Raw genomic sequence first — 12,459 nt, 5'->3', positions numbered from 1 at the left:
TGAAGTCATGATAAACAATTCAGTGTGTCATGCCTTAATTGCCTTTCCTATAAAGTTCTCCTCTTAAAGTGAATTAAACCAAAAAAGTTTCCTTACCACAACGTCTGCTTTTCCTGCTCATTATTTTAACTCCCTAATCCTGGCCTCTATTATTGCAGCAGTCACCATGGCTGATCCACATTGAAGCCCGAAGGATTTAAGTACACCACTGTGAGAATCTGGAAGCTAGAAAGAAACACACACACATGCTTAGTACTAAGCATAAGTTGGGGGGCATCTGAGGATCCTGTGGTCATGCTGGAATTAATGTCAATTTTCTGTTCTTTTCATTTCTAATTTGACGTTCCTGATCATAAAGCAGCCACAAGAGGGCCTGACATTGGAAATGGACAGCACAATACTAGGGATGGGCAAGTATCGTTGCCGATACCAGCCTTATTCTAAGGTATCGCTACTTGTGACGGTGGCCGATACCAGTATTGGTCGCCCTCTAGTGGCCGTTTTATAATCTGGAAGAAATTAGATTTTAGAGGAATAGAAAATTGCCATTAATTTCATGCAATTTTAAGGAAAAATACTACATTGTGATTTGTAAGTCTTTCTTTAAAATTATGTAATATTTTTTTTGGGGGGGGGGGGGGTTCCTAGTGATGTCGGCAACCGGTATTGGTTGGGAAATAAATGGTATCAAACATCCCTACACAATACAGATACTTGGTATCCATCCCCAATAAACATGCTTGAGTATCTCTTCAAATACTACAACTAGAACCTCGTTTAATGCAATATTTGATTTTTTGATCTCCGTTAAGTCAATGGCCTAATCAATTAAGCGTCATGATTAGACATGAGATGACAGTAAATGTTGGGGAGTGAAACTTAAGAGATACAGCATGTAGTCATAGTAATGTCACATGTAAATGACATGCATGAGAAATTACAATCATAATGCAGCAAGACAACATAAGACATATTTTTCTCATCACACATAATTGTCTCAGGCATAGGCTCTGTAATATGTTTACGTGATTAAGTCTTGCAGAATGAATGTGTCGTCTGTAATTCAGAAATAGATGAACATTTTGTTTATTAAGCATGACGACATAAATCACAAAAGGTGGGGGTTTTGCAAAGCACTTTATTGGCACCTTGCCCCTCATTATTTTAATTGTTCATGTTAAATAGTGTTTCCCTTCTTGCAGCCATCAGACAGTCCATATGGGAAGTCTACAAGGTCTATAAAAAAGAACAATAAGATGATAATCATCAGTGCACTACGATAATACATTGTTATGGATAACGTAGACACAAGCGCCTCCTTACCGCACCTGACTGCCGCTCCATATACAAATCTTTTAGAGCACACAGCAATCAATAGAGTCACACAGATAAGAGCTTTACGCATCTGATAAGGCTCTTGAAACATTCCCAAAGGCTAACCCTTTCAGTCGCGCCACTACAATGAGTTGGAGATACATGTGAGAGAAAACATAGGTGCCTTGCTCTGATTTTCCTTTAAATTAACACACGCAAATTGTTTTTACCCCACAACAGCAAAGTTACTATTATTTGCATTAAGCTTTAATATATTTAAAAATTAAATAAATATTTGATGGTTACTTCACGGATTTATTCTATTGCGAACATAGTATGGAACGTAACCACGCCACGCCAGGGAGTGAGAAAAAAAGAGTGTGTGTGTTTGCGTAGGTGTGTGTTCACGTCTGCGTGCGTGCGTGCGTGTGAATACCCAATTTGAGGTCCAGAACGCTGCTACGTTTGCTCATCTAGTATTTGGTTTGGCACTACGTCATACATGCTAAACAAGAAATACAAAGACAAGCAGTCTAAAATTCTGAAATTTAATTATTAAACTCATTCACTGCCTTTGACAAGTATACTTGTCAATTACATTACAATGGGGCTGGATTGGGGAGAATCTGATCCACTGTAAATGTCAAACTTGGAAACAACTTTACTGATGCCCAACCACCAGTAGATGACATCATTGCCCCATTTAATACGAAATGAAATCCATGGGAATAATGGCATTTTGTGCAACCTACATTTTTGTATTGTCGATTATAAAATAACGTTACAAGACAGAAAGGAGAGAATCTATTCTGTCATTTGGCAGATTTGTGTATATATAATTATTTTTACATAATATTGTGAGGGTATTGAAAATGTTGATTTTTTTTTTTTAATGGCTGGCAATGAATGAGTGTTAATAATTAAAATGTAAAATTGAAATTGAAATAAATTAAGAAAAGTGATTTCATCCCTATATCTTACTGATATTCAAATGCTAATTTTAGGTATTTTTTGCATGAGTTAGTGATGATTGAAGATTATTTTATTCAATTCTGTGTTGACTTCAATTGGCCCTCCTTCGCCCCTAACCAAAAAATTGTATTTAAATAGCTGCACAATTGCAAGATGGATAGATCGATAAATACACCATACGAGACTAGCTGCCATCATAACTTACACAAGGGATCAATACACTCTATTAAGGGGTGGGGAGAAATAATTTGCCATTGCAAATCCCACAAATCAATTATTAATGAATTACCTCTTTATATGTTTGTCTACCATCACTAGTGTTATTTATTTATTTATTCATTTTTATTAAATATCAAAGTGCAGGTGAAGCCAGGTGCAGTTATTGACACAAAATTATTATAAGACAACTTGCAGAATGCTTAGGAGAAGATTGTTATTGATTTAACCTTTATTTATCCTGGTAAATCATTTGCGATTGCGATTATAGACGTACCGCAGGCTGAACCCGGTCATGCCTATTGCACCATCTGTGCCCGTCCAGGACTTCAAGACCATGGGCAACATTAGCCGCGTTTCCACTGCAGGACGTTGGGGTATGGGAAGGGGGCAAGTGACTTTCGCAGGAACCGTCCTCTCAGCCGGCCCGCTTGTGTGGCCGTGTCTCCACTGCAGAGTACGACCCATTTCGCGATGTCACGAGTTCAGATCGACACGTAAACGCCGTGCGGCGGTTTTTCCCGTGACGTCAACTAAGCACTGCACGACCAAAATCACAACAACGAAGAGAAAAACTTTAGGCGGTTGCCGTTTGTTTCAGCTTTTTTTCATGTACTTGGCGTGGATGGATGGTTTGTTTGAGAGGAGACGGCGTTTAGATGAAGAATTTGAAAAGGCTGACTCGCAAGTCACAAGTTTCGATCGACACATAATCGCCTTGCGACGGTTTCTGTGATGCCGCAAAAATCTGAACGAGGAAAGAGAAAAACTTGTGGCGGTTGCTGTTTTTTTCTGCTTTTTTTAATGTACTTGGCGTGGATGGATGGTTTGAGTGAGAGGAGACGGCGCCTCGATGAGTGGAACAAAAATAGGCAAAAGATTATTAAGAGAATTGTTTTGGTGGAAGAGACTTAAGCCGAGAATGCATCATCGTCGCGCATGAAGGCAAGATCATTTTTTATACAAAATATTTTTTAGCCAATCAGCACGAAAGCCCGATCGGGAGGCCAGCGAAGTACCTAACCTCGAGTAGGACCTCCGCTCAACCCCGTAAGTTCCTGTAAATGTGGCCCGGTTGTGAAGGCTCGTGCAGTGGAGACGCGCACATACGGGGCTGGCCCCGTAAATTGACCCCGAAGTTCCTGCGGTGGAAACGCGGCTATTGCCTTCGGCGAGGCTGCTGCTCCCAGTCTGTGGAAAGATGTATTTTTTTTTTTAAAAGGACTAAAAATATTCCTTTTTGAAAAGCTTTTTCTGGCAGATTTTATCATTTTATTGATTTGTTCCTCTTATCTGTCGTTTGGATTTTATTGCTATTTTGTTTGCTGTTGCCTGTATTGTGCACTTTGAAATTGGTCTTTAAATGTCTATAGTGCGTTATAAATACATATATTATTATTATAATTATTATAAATACATCTATTATTATTATTATTATTAATTTGACTTGCAGTCAGGAATCAATTTTGCCAGATAGCATATTGTCTAATAACTCTCCTGCCCAACCAGGTTTACCGCAATGGTCACCGACTTTCAGTATTAACAATAACTGTGTAAGAATTGTACATGAAGTTAACAATGACACATAGTGAGGTTTTACTAGTGAGGTATGGCAGCAGCTATGTGGATCCAGTGGAATTTTTTAATGATAGAAAACCTTAATGTCATTCACAGCAACACAATACACCTTTTCTGTGAAATATTTTTCCATCAATGAAGTGTGTGCAAGTTCATAATTTGTATCACAGCATCTCAGGCTTTACTTAAGAGTAGAGCCCAGTACGGTTGTGGTCAGTTGAAAATGTAGATTGACAAAATTTTGATTAATTATAGATGGAACAATACCTGAAACATCACCTTTCCTTTTAACAACATTCAGCAAAATGATTGGGAAATGAGGATCTAAATTGTTCAATTTCTGCAGGTGGAATTCTTTCCCATTCTTGCTTGATGTACAACGTCAGTTGTTCAACAGTCCAGGGTCGCCGTTGTTATATTTTGTGCTTCATAACAAGCCACACATTTTCAATGGGAGATAGGTCTGGACTGCTGGCAGGCCAGTCTAGCACTTGCACTCTGACGAGATGTTTTTTTTGATCGAGCCAAAGTTTTCCAAAAACTATTTAAAATGTGTACTCATCAGACCACAGCACACTTTTCCACTTTGCATCATAGAAGGGTGGTGTGTAAAATAATCCTGTTTAGTGAAGAAGATTAAGAAGACAAAGGCACAGCAGAGAACCATGTGGTGAACACTGAGGAAGAGTGTTGTGTGGCTTCTCAAGAAGAGGTCAGACAGGATTTCGATGTGCAGGAGATTCTAGAAGATTGGACCTCTACAGCCAGGGCTGGAATGTCTTCTGGTAGGAAAGACGAGAAGGAGAGTTGGTGGTGGAAACAAAGTGCAGGAAAGAGTACAAGGAAATACCTTGGATAAGAAGAAGTGGGACACTGAGAGGACTGAGGAGAGGGGATACGAATACAAAGAAATGTGTCATAAGGCAAAGGTGGAGGTAAGCAAAGGCCAAAAAGAGGGATATGATGACATGTATGCTTGCTTCACAAAGAGAGAAAGATATTTTCAGGTTGCCAAGACAGAGCGCTTATAGATGGAAAGGATAGGCAGCAGGTTAGGGTAATTAAGGACAGAGACGGAAATGAGTTTACTCGTGCCCATTTTTAAGACCAACTGTTTTGTGCAGTTTTGGGAACGATCCAGAAATCAAGTTCTGTGCAACACTATGAAGTTACAGGAAAGAGTAGTGGATGCTAGACTGAGGACAGAAGTGAGAAACAATGCCATGTTTTCGAAGAGTACTAGAGCTACATTATTTGTGTAGCCAATCTGATCCCCATAAAATACAGAGAAGGGCCCCAGATTTGTTTAATTATTTTAGGTTGAGTTTTAAAGTGCATTTGTCCCAATTACCAGATTGAGAAAACAACTATTTCGCTAGAATAAATAGACAAGACACCCAAAATCAAAGTTGTTAAGTTGTGAAAATGTATGATTAAGAGAGAGAATAAAAAAATATTACAATCAAATGACCTTATTGAATGGGGAAAAAAAAACACAGCCCTTCAAGTTGACTTGAATAAGTAAATAAATTGACTGACTTTTATGCAAAAAAAAAAAAAAAAACCTTCTCAGAAGATCTATTTCCTAAATTGTACCAACACAAACCTATTTCACAATCTAAGACGGCATAAAAAACAAACAAACCCCAAAAAAATTCATGTTGCAGGTTCTTCGTGCACAAATTGTTTAGATGGAGTACTCACAGTTCTGGTGAGAGATGGACATGGTGTGCTCCACAGAGGGGGGAAGAAAGGGAGAAGAATAGCAAAGGAAATAATGTCAGGGAAAAAGGGGCAGAGAGGTTGCGCTTCACTCGGTAGTGCGAAGAATCAGCCCTCAGTCCAACCCAGGAGCAGAAAACGGGCTCTCCAGACGTCCAGCAGAGTTTTTTCCAGACTGCTCACAACTGACCACGACTGCTCCTGAATTAACAGGACAGTACTGACTGAGCTACAAGTCCATATACTATTTCGTGTAGAACTAGCAGAAAATTGTCTCTCAATTTACATTATCATTAGCAGCGACAGCTAACAAACGTCACTGTACTGGTAAGGCTAATAGCTAATCGCGATTAGCAACAAATGCTAAATCAAACCAAACGGACACTAGTTTTTTTTTAAACATAACCAGACTGATATAATTACCTCTTAGGCATCCAGTATGTACAAACATCCAGTAAAAACGAGTAGTTTGTCCCGATGTAGCGTACAACAAGCTCACACAGTTCAGCGAAACAGCTTCACTACGACAGGCGCTCAAGCATTCTTCTCACGTCTACTGCAACAACGTAGCGTCAGTTTAATAAGACCCGCCCCTTCGATCTCAACGTAACTGACATTGGCTGAACTTGACATTTACCCAATGACAATACAGAATAGAGATGAATGACAGTTTGCATAAGTTAGGCTGTACTCGTTGCCAAAGAGTGAACATTACAGTAGAAAATATACATAAACAAATAAGGAACTCACATCCTTATTTGTAACAACTATTATTTTTTATTATGTATTTATCAACTATTTCTGAACAAATTGGCTCAGTATACAATGGGCTTCATTTGCCTTGAGGATGTTGATGATAACGTATAGGCCAGAAGGTCAAAGAGCTGAGAAGGTCTTTGACAGGATACCCAGAGAGGAACTGTGGTACTGCATGAAGAAGTCTGGAGGGTCAGAGCAGTATGTTCGAATAGTACACGACACGTGGGTAGCAGAACAGTTGTGAGGTGTGCTGGAGGGATCATCTCAGTTTTCTACGCAATAGTGATGGATATGCTGACAAATGAATTAAATTAGAATCCCCATGGTCCATGACGTTCACAGATGACAGAGGGAAAGCAGGATTTAGAAGAAAAAACACACATTTGTTTTGGGATCTAAACAGACACAATGTATTTTATTTCCAAGCTCCACTTGATGAAAAGCCTTTATACAGTTTTAAATTTGAACTGATATCCACTAGTGTGTCATGATTTCTGTTTCTTTTGGCATTTTCTGTTTTAAGTGATTAAAGCCTTTTGCTGTGCTGCCTGAGCAGCAGCTTATTCAAGTATTCGTCATGAGTTTCCAGAAAGTGTGAGTCATGCAGGTTTTGCCTAACATTTGCATAAAGATGAATTCAACTTGATGAAAGAGAAGCCAAGAGACGTGATGTCCGGTCTATAGCAACACAATGCTTCCATACCCGCAATGCATAGCTGTGTCGACAGTACATTAATGTACTGCAAAAAGGACAGTAGAAAATTGTAAAATAAGAAAATTATTACTCCAAATAAGCAAAATTATCTGCCAACAGAACAAGAAAATTTTACTTAAATTTACCTGCAAGATTTTGAAAAAAATGAAAATAATACTAGGCCCATATCAACCACAGCGGTCTTGAAATTTGTATTTTTTAAGACAAAAACCAAGTAATATTTACTTTTTTCAAGCTGATATATATAAAACTATTTTTCTTTTATTCATACGTACTCATTTATGTTAGGCCAATTAAACATGAGCGTAAAGCAGATAGGTAATGGGTCCCATGTTTATTGTATTTGGTATGACCATGCCAAGGTTTGAACCCACAACCTCCCAGTCTAAGGGTAGACACTCCACCAATAGACCACTGAGCTGATACTATATTTACTGGAAAGAGAAAAAATAAGCTTATTAAATATAACAAAACTACGAACTGATTCTTACAATAAAGCACTATATTGCACTTTTGTTTGATTGTTTTGACAATTGTATTTTTCCATTTATTTTGTTAATAGATTTGGCAAAATCTTAAAATAAGAAAATTAAACTTAAGAAACCCCAGTTGAGGGCCTTTGATGTTGGTTAGTCGTCTTCAAATGTGGAAAATGCTTGTTTTAAGCTTCACAGTACTTACAACTGGGTATTTAGACTGAAGGCTAAGACTGCTTGATCAAATAAGATAATTAAGTAATATGTGTCTTAAAATAAGAATGATCTTGTCTGACAATTTTATTTCAAGTAAAAATAACTTGTCAGAGCAAAATAAGCAAATTTAGGACAAGAAAGTGAGTGTCTTTCTTCACGCAGTGTTATATCCTTTATGAAATGTTGACACATGATTATTCTGCATTCTATAAAAACATGAAATTAATGAATTTCTGTTTGGTGTTATCCATATGATGAGCCCAACACAAATCGATTGCACATCTACTATTTCAGCCATGTATTCCTCGCACTTCCATTATTTCCTGTTGTCAGGCTGTGTGTATTTGTAGAGCTTGCCTTCCAATGTCTGCCTGAGAATTACCGTGTGGGTATTGTACAAACCATGACCTTTCCATCCCCAGCAAATTGTCTAGTGGCCAAACCATTTATCATTTTATACTTTTGGTCTGAAATTTAAATTGCTGTTATCATACAGACACTAAAAATACACAAGAAATGGTTTGCCTTATCAAAAAGAAACAATATCAGCTCCCTTACTCTCACTTTCTTTTTATAGTGAAACTTTAAAAAGAGAATAAAATAGCCTAAATAAATGCAATTATTGAGAGCTGTGACCATCTGTATTCCAAGTCAAAACACATTTGAAGAAACGGTACTGAACATTCATTTTGTAATTGTTCAAATAGTTGGATCTCTAGCATGCCTGCTCGCCTATCAAATATAAAACTAAACAACCAAATAAAGCTTTGTTAAGTTGCATATTGCTGGAAACATTTCTGTGAGCAAACCGAATTGTAACATTGTTATTGCACAAACTGAAGATTTTATATATATATATATATATATATATAAATAATCAGGAACAACCGATATAACAAGTGTAACCGTTTATCCTTTAGTGATTTCCATAGACTTTAGCAGCTGTACATTGTGCACATAAATGCCCATTCCCAGATTTGTTTTGTGTTGGATTAAGGCACAAAATTTTGACTTGCAAATTGTGATGTGAATCTGCATTTTTCGAGCCTTGCTGCAGTGTGAAGTATCCCCGCACTGCCTGAAGTTGTGTGTATGGATTAGTTTAAATTTCTACATTCTGTGAAGGTGTCTGAATGTACAGTAATTGGGTGAGTGAGTGAGTCCAACAAGGTTATTTAAGAGACACTGAATTAGAACTAACGAATACACACACACTCACATACAAAAAAAAGAAAAAAGAAAAAAAAAGAAAACGACGCTGAATTAAAAGTAATTCAAACAACATATAAGTTAAGAGGTGTATACATTGCTCATCGCAACCCTACAATAGCATCTAAGGCTACGTTCGCACTGCAGGGCGTGATGCCCAATTCGTATTTTATGTTAAATCCGATCTTTTTATGTACCGTTCACATTACAAAAACAAATGCGACATCTAATGGGAACGCAACGCACCCGTGATGCGACTCGCATGCGCAAAGAGCACACGTCGAGTGGCATACACCTAAAACAACGTCACGTTGCAGTGTTCACGGAAGTAACCCGACTCGCAACGTTTCACCGCCAGCCAAGCCTCAGAGGCAAGCGACTTTTATCAGTTTCATATGCAAATTTTGCTGTGCCAACGCACGCTACAGACGGTGGACTGGTGGACTCGTTTTTTGTCTGCATACCAAATGCAAATTCAGCCGTGCGAACGCCTCGACGAACTTTTCGACCTCCTCATTTCATTGAGAAGTCTACCGAAGATGCAGGGTTGAATTTCTATTATCGCCAAACGTCAACTTTATGCTTCAAGTGTGATTAAATTAAAGACAAATGAAAATTTAACACTGTTACTAAGCGCAAATCAGGCTTTTGATGACATAGGAGATGCGTGCGAATGAGCGTTCACACTGCAGCCGCATCGCATACATATCCGATTTATATCCACTTACGAAATAGGCCCAGGTCGGGTGTAAAAAAAAAAAATCTGAATTGTACCGTTCACACTGCATGAAAAAATCTGATACTTGTGAAAAAAATCGGAATTGAGCTAGAGGGTGAACGCAGCCTAAGATAACAGCCCACCAGAGTCAGAAGCAGTACTGTCATCCACGCTCTGCTGCACCTGTCTGTGAAGTGAAATGACGACATCTGGTTCATTAGAACATATTATTCTGTAACAAAATACACTTCTGACATCTGGTTCATTAAAACATGGTTTTCAATGACATTCAAATTCCTTCACATCTGTTGCTGGGACTTTTTTTTTATTTCATCAATCTAATGATAAAAATAGCTTCTTTATAATAAAAATATTTTATTGTTGTAAATAACCCCTACAAAAGTATTGTCATGATATGGTATGCGTGAGAGAGGGTGCAGCCAAATGAAACAAAACAGACTTAACTGCGACTTGAAGGAGACTTTAACAGATGACAGCAACACTAATGAGACACACCTGGGGAACACAATAGGCGGAGGGCACTGATTGGTCACACACACCCCGGAAGGGAAGAGACACACAGGTGGACGTGATCAGACATAACGAGACAGGGGAAGAACTCAGGAACACATGACAAACAATCACAGACAAACACAACAAACACACCCAAAACAAACAAAACCAAAACATGGCAAGTATTACCTTTATAATAACCACCATGTACAAGATGGATGGATGGATAAAACAATGTGGTTTACTTGGTTGTCATGGAGATGAGAGACAAAGCTGCACCAGCATACTAAGGTCTTTTCTCTTTAAAGAAAAAAGGAAGAGAAAAGTTTTTCTTTTTTTCTCTCGATTTTTCACATTGAGTGACTCAATTTCACGCTCCATTGGCATATCTGAGGTGACGTGCCATGAAACCAACCCAATTGTGGAATTTCAGAGGAACAGTGTATTGAAACCTCCTGAGATATGTGGCCATATTACTTTCGCCACGTCTCAACAGATTACACTATTATGTGACAGTTCCAAAGGTGAAACTGTCGCAATGGCGTGTTCTCCTCGTTGGTTAACTGGCTTCCAACAGCGCTGAACAGAAACTATTGAGGACGTTGCAAATGAGTCAGCTAAAGCACTTTATAACTTCTGTTTTTACACAGGGAGCTGAACCGATGAAGAGAAGTAGTGTTGTATAAAATTTGTGGAAAGCCTCCCAGTCACATATATAATACTGTAAAATCCCATAAATAACACTTCTTTTTTTTTTGCCTAAAAAGATCGAAAATTGACCGTGTGGATTGTACAAGTGGCTTGATAAAAAAAACCAATACATTTTCACATTTAGACGTTTATCAGTACCTAGGCAATTCTTGGGGTTGTAAAAAAAAAAATCAAATAAAATCAATGATTTATAGCAGATTTCCATCAATATTGGCAGAAGGTCCGTCAATCCGTCAATGACAAACGACATTTTGTTGACGATTAATGAATGGCAAGAAACGTAGAAAAGTTGGCGGACTAAGCCTTGCTGAAAGTGGGTTTTCGTTTGTCAATGTAATCATTGATCTTCTTCGGATCTTCTCAGTTCGTCAATGACAGACGGACGTTTCACTGACGAACAGACGGACTCCCACTTCATTGTCGCCCTGCCGAGTACTTCCACTTCTTTCCTGGGAAGTCTGATCTCTTTTCAAGGGATTTCACGCTATATATAAATTCATAAGGAGGTTATTAATACGCATGTATGATTTATTGAGGTTGATTGACTATAAAGACTAAACTGTGCTCATTGTTTTGGGATTTGAAAACATCCATATTCAATTTCCAGTTGGCTCTTGACATTGTATATTTTGCAGACGCTTTAAGTGTCTACTTTCTATTGCAGGCCCAGTGTCACTTCATGGGAAAGACATGAGAACTTACCCAGGGAAGCTTGCTCGTCAGCGGGGGTCACCGGTTGAAGACAGGAAAGAGGAGGCACACTGCTGGGAGAGCCTGTGTGCTAATAAGAGGAAAGCTCAAGACGAGTGAAGTCACAGCTGGTGGCGAACCATGGGAGAGATGGTAGACTCTCCAGTGAGGAGAGTCATCTGGACACTGGTGCACTTGCCACGTCAGGGAGCAGCGCCGATGAAAATGGAGATCGATAAAAATAAAATAGGAAAAACAGCAACCATACAGAGACAAGAGTTGTATTGGAACGGGCCTCATGCTGAGATGTTCATGTGCATATACTGGACATAAAGTCCTACTGTTGGCGCAGCCATGCCATATAGATTTGGAAATGCCGGTAGACGGAGGAAAAAACACGACACAGCAGCTTTGGCGTTCGGCCTGCTTGCAACTCAATTTGCGAATGAGCGGCAGCCATTTATTGAATAAACACCGGTGCGTAACCCCGCCCACTCTCCCACAAGCGGGTCACGTCCATTAAGAACACCTGACAACAATGCAACGCCCCCACTTGTTTTTAATTATTGTGGATGAGTCGGTTCTGTCTCCCCTTGAAGATGACTGCGGCTCCCTGCGCTGTTTCCGCTTTGACTGAAAAGACATTGTGG

General features: G+C 38.9%; 1 long non-coding RNA gene across 1 annotated transcript; it reads right to left on the bottom strand.

Annotated features, from left to right (window-relative positions):
* Nucleotides 1–4,124: 4,124 nt before the first annotated feature.
* Nucleotides 4,125–6,365, bottom strand: LOC147176766 (uncharacterized). Its single transcript, XR_015094413.1, has 3 exons — nucleotides 6,226–6,365; nucleotides 5,785–6,003; nucleotides 4,125–4,862 (listed from the first exon to the last, which is right to left on the bottom strand). It is a non-coding gene; the product is annotated as an uncharacterized LOC147176766 (long non-coding RNA).
* Between the last annotated feature and the right edge of the window lie 6,094 nt (nucleotides 6,366–12,459).

The sequence above is a fragment of the Leptonotus elevatus genome, chromosome 3 (assembly GCF_054856555.1).
Source record: "Leptonotus elevatus isolate MCC_2025b chromosome 3, RoL_Lele_1.0, whole genome shotgun sequence".
In the NCBI taxonomy this organism is placed as follows: domain Eukaryota; kingdom Metazoa; phylum Chordata; class Actinopteri; order Syngnathiformes; family Syngnathidae; genus Leptonotus; species Leptonotus elevatus.
The sequence above is the reverse complement of the archived record's forward strand: the minus strand, read 5'-3'. Positions and strand labels throughout refer to the sequence as shown.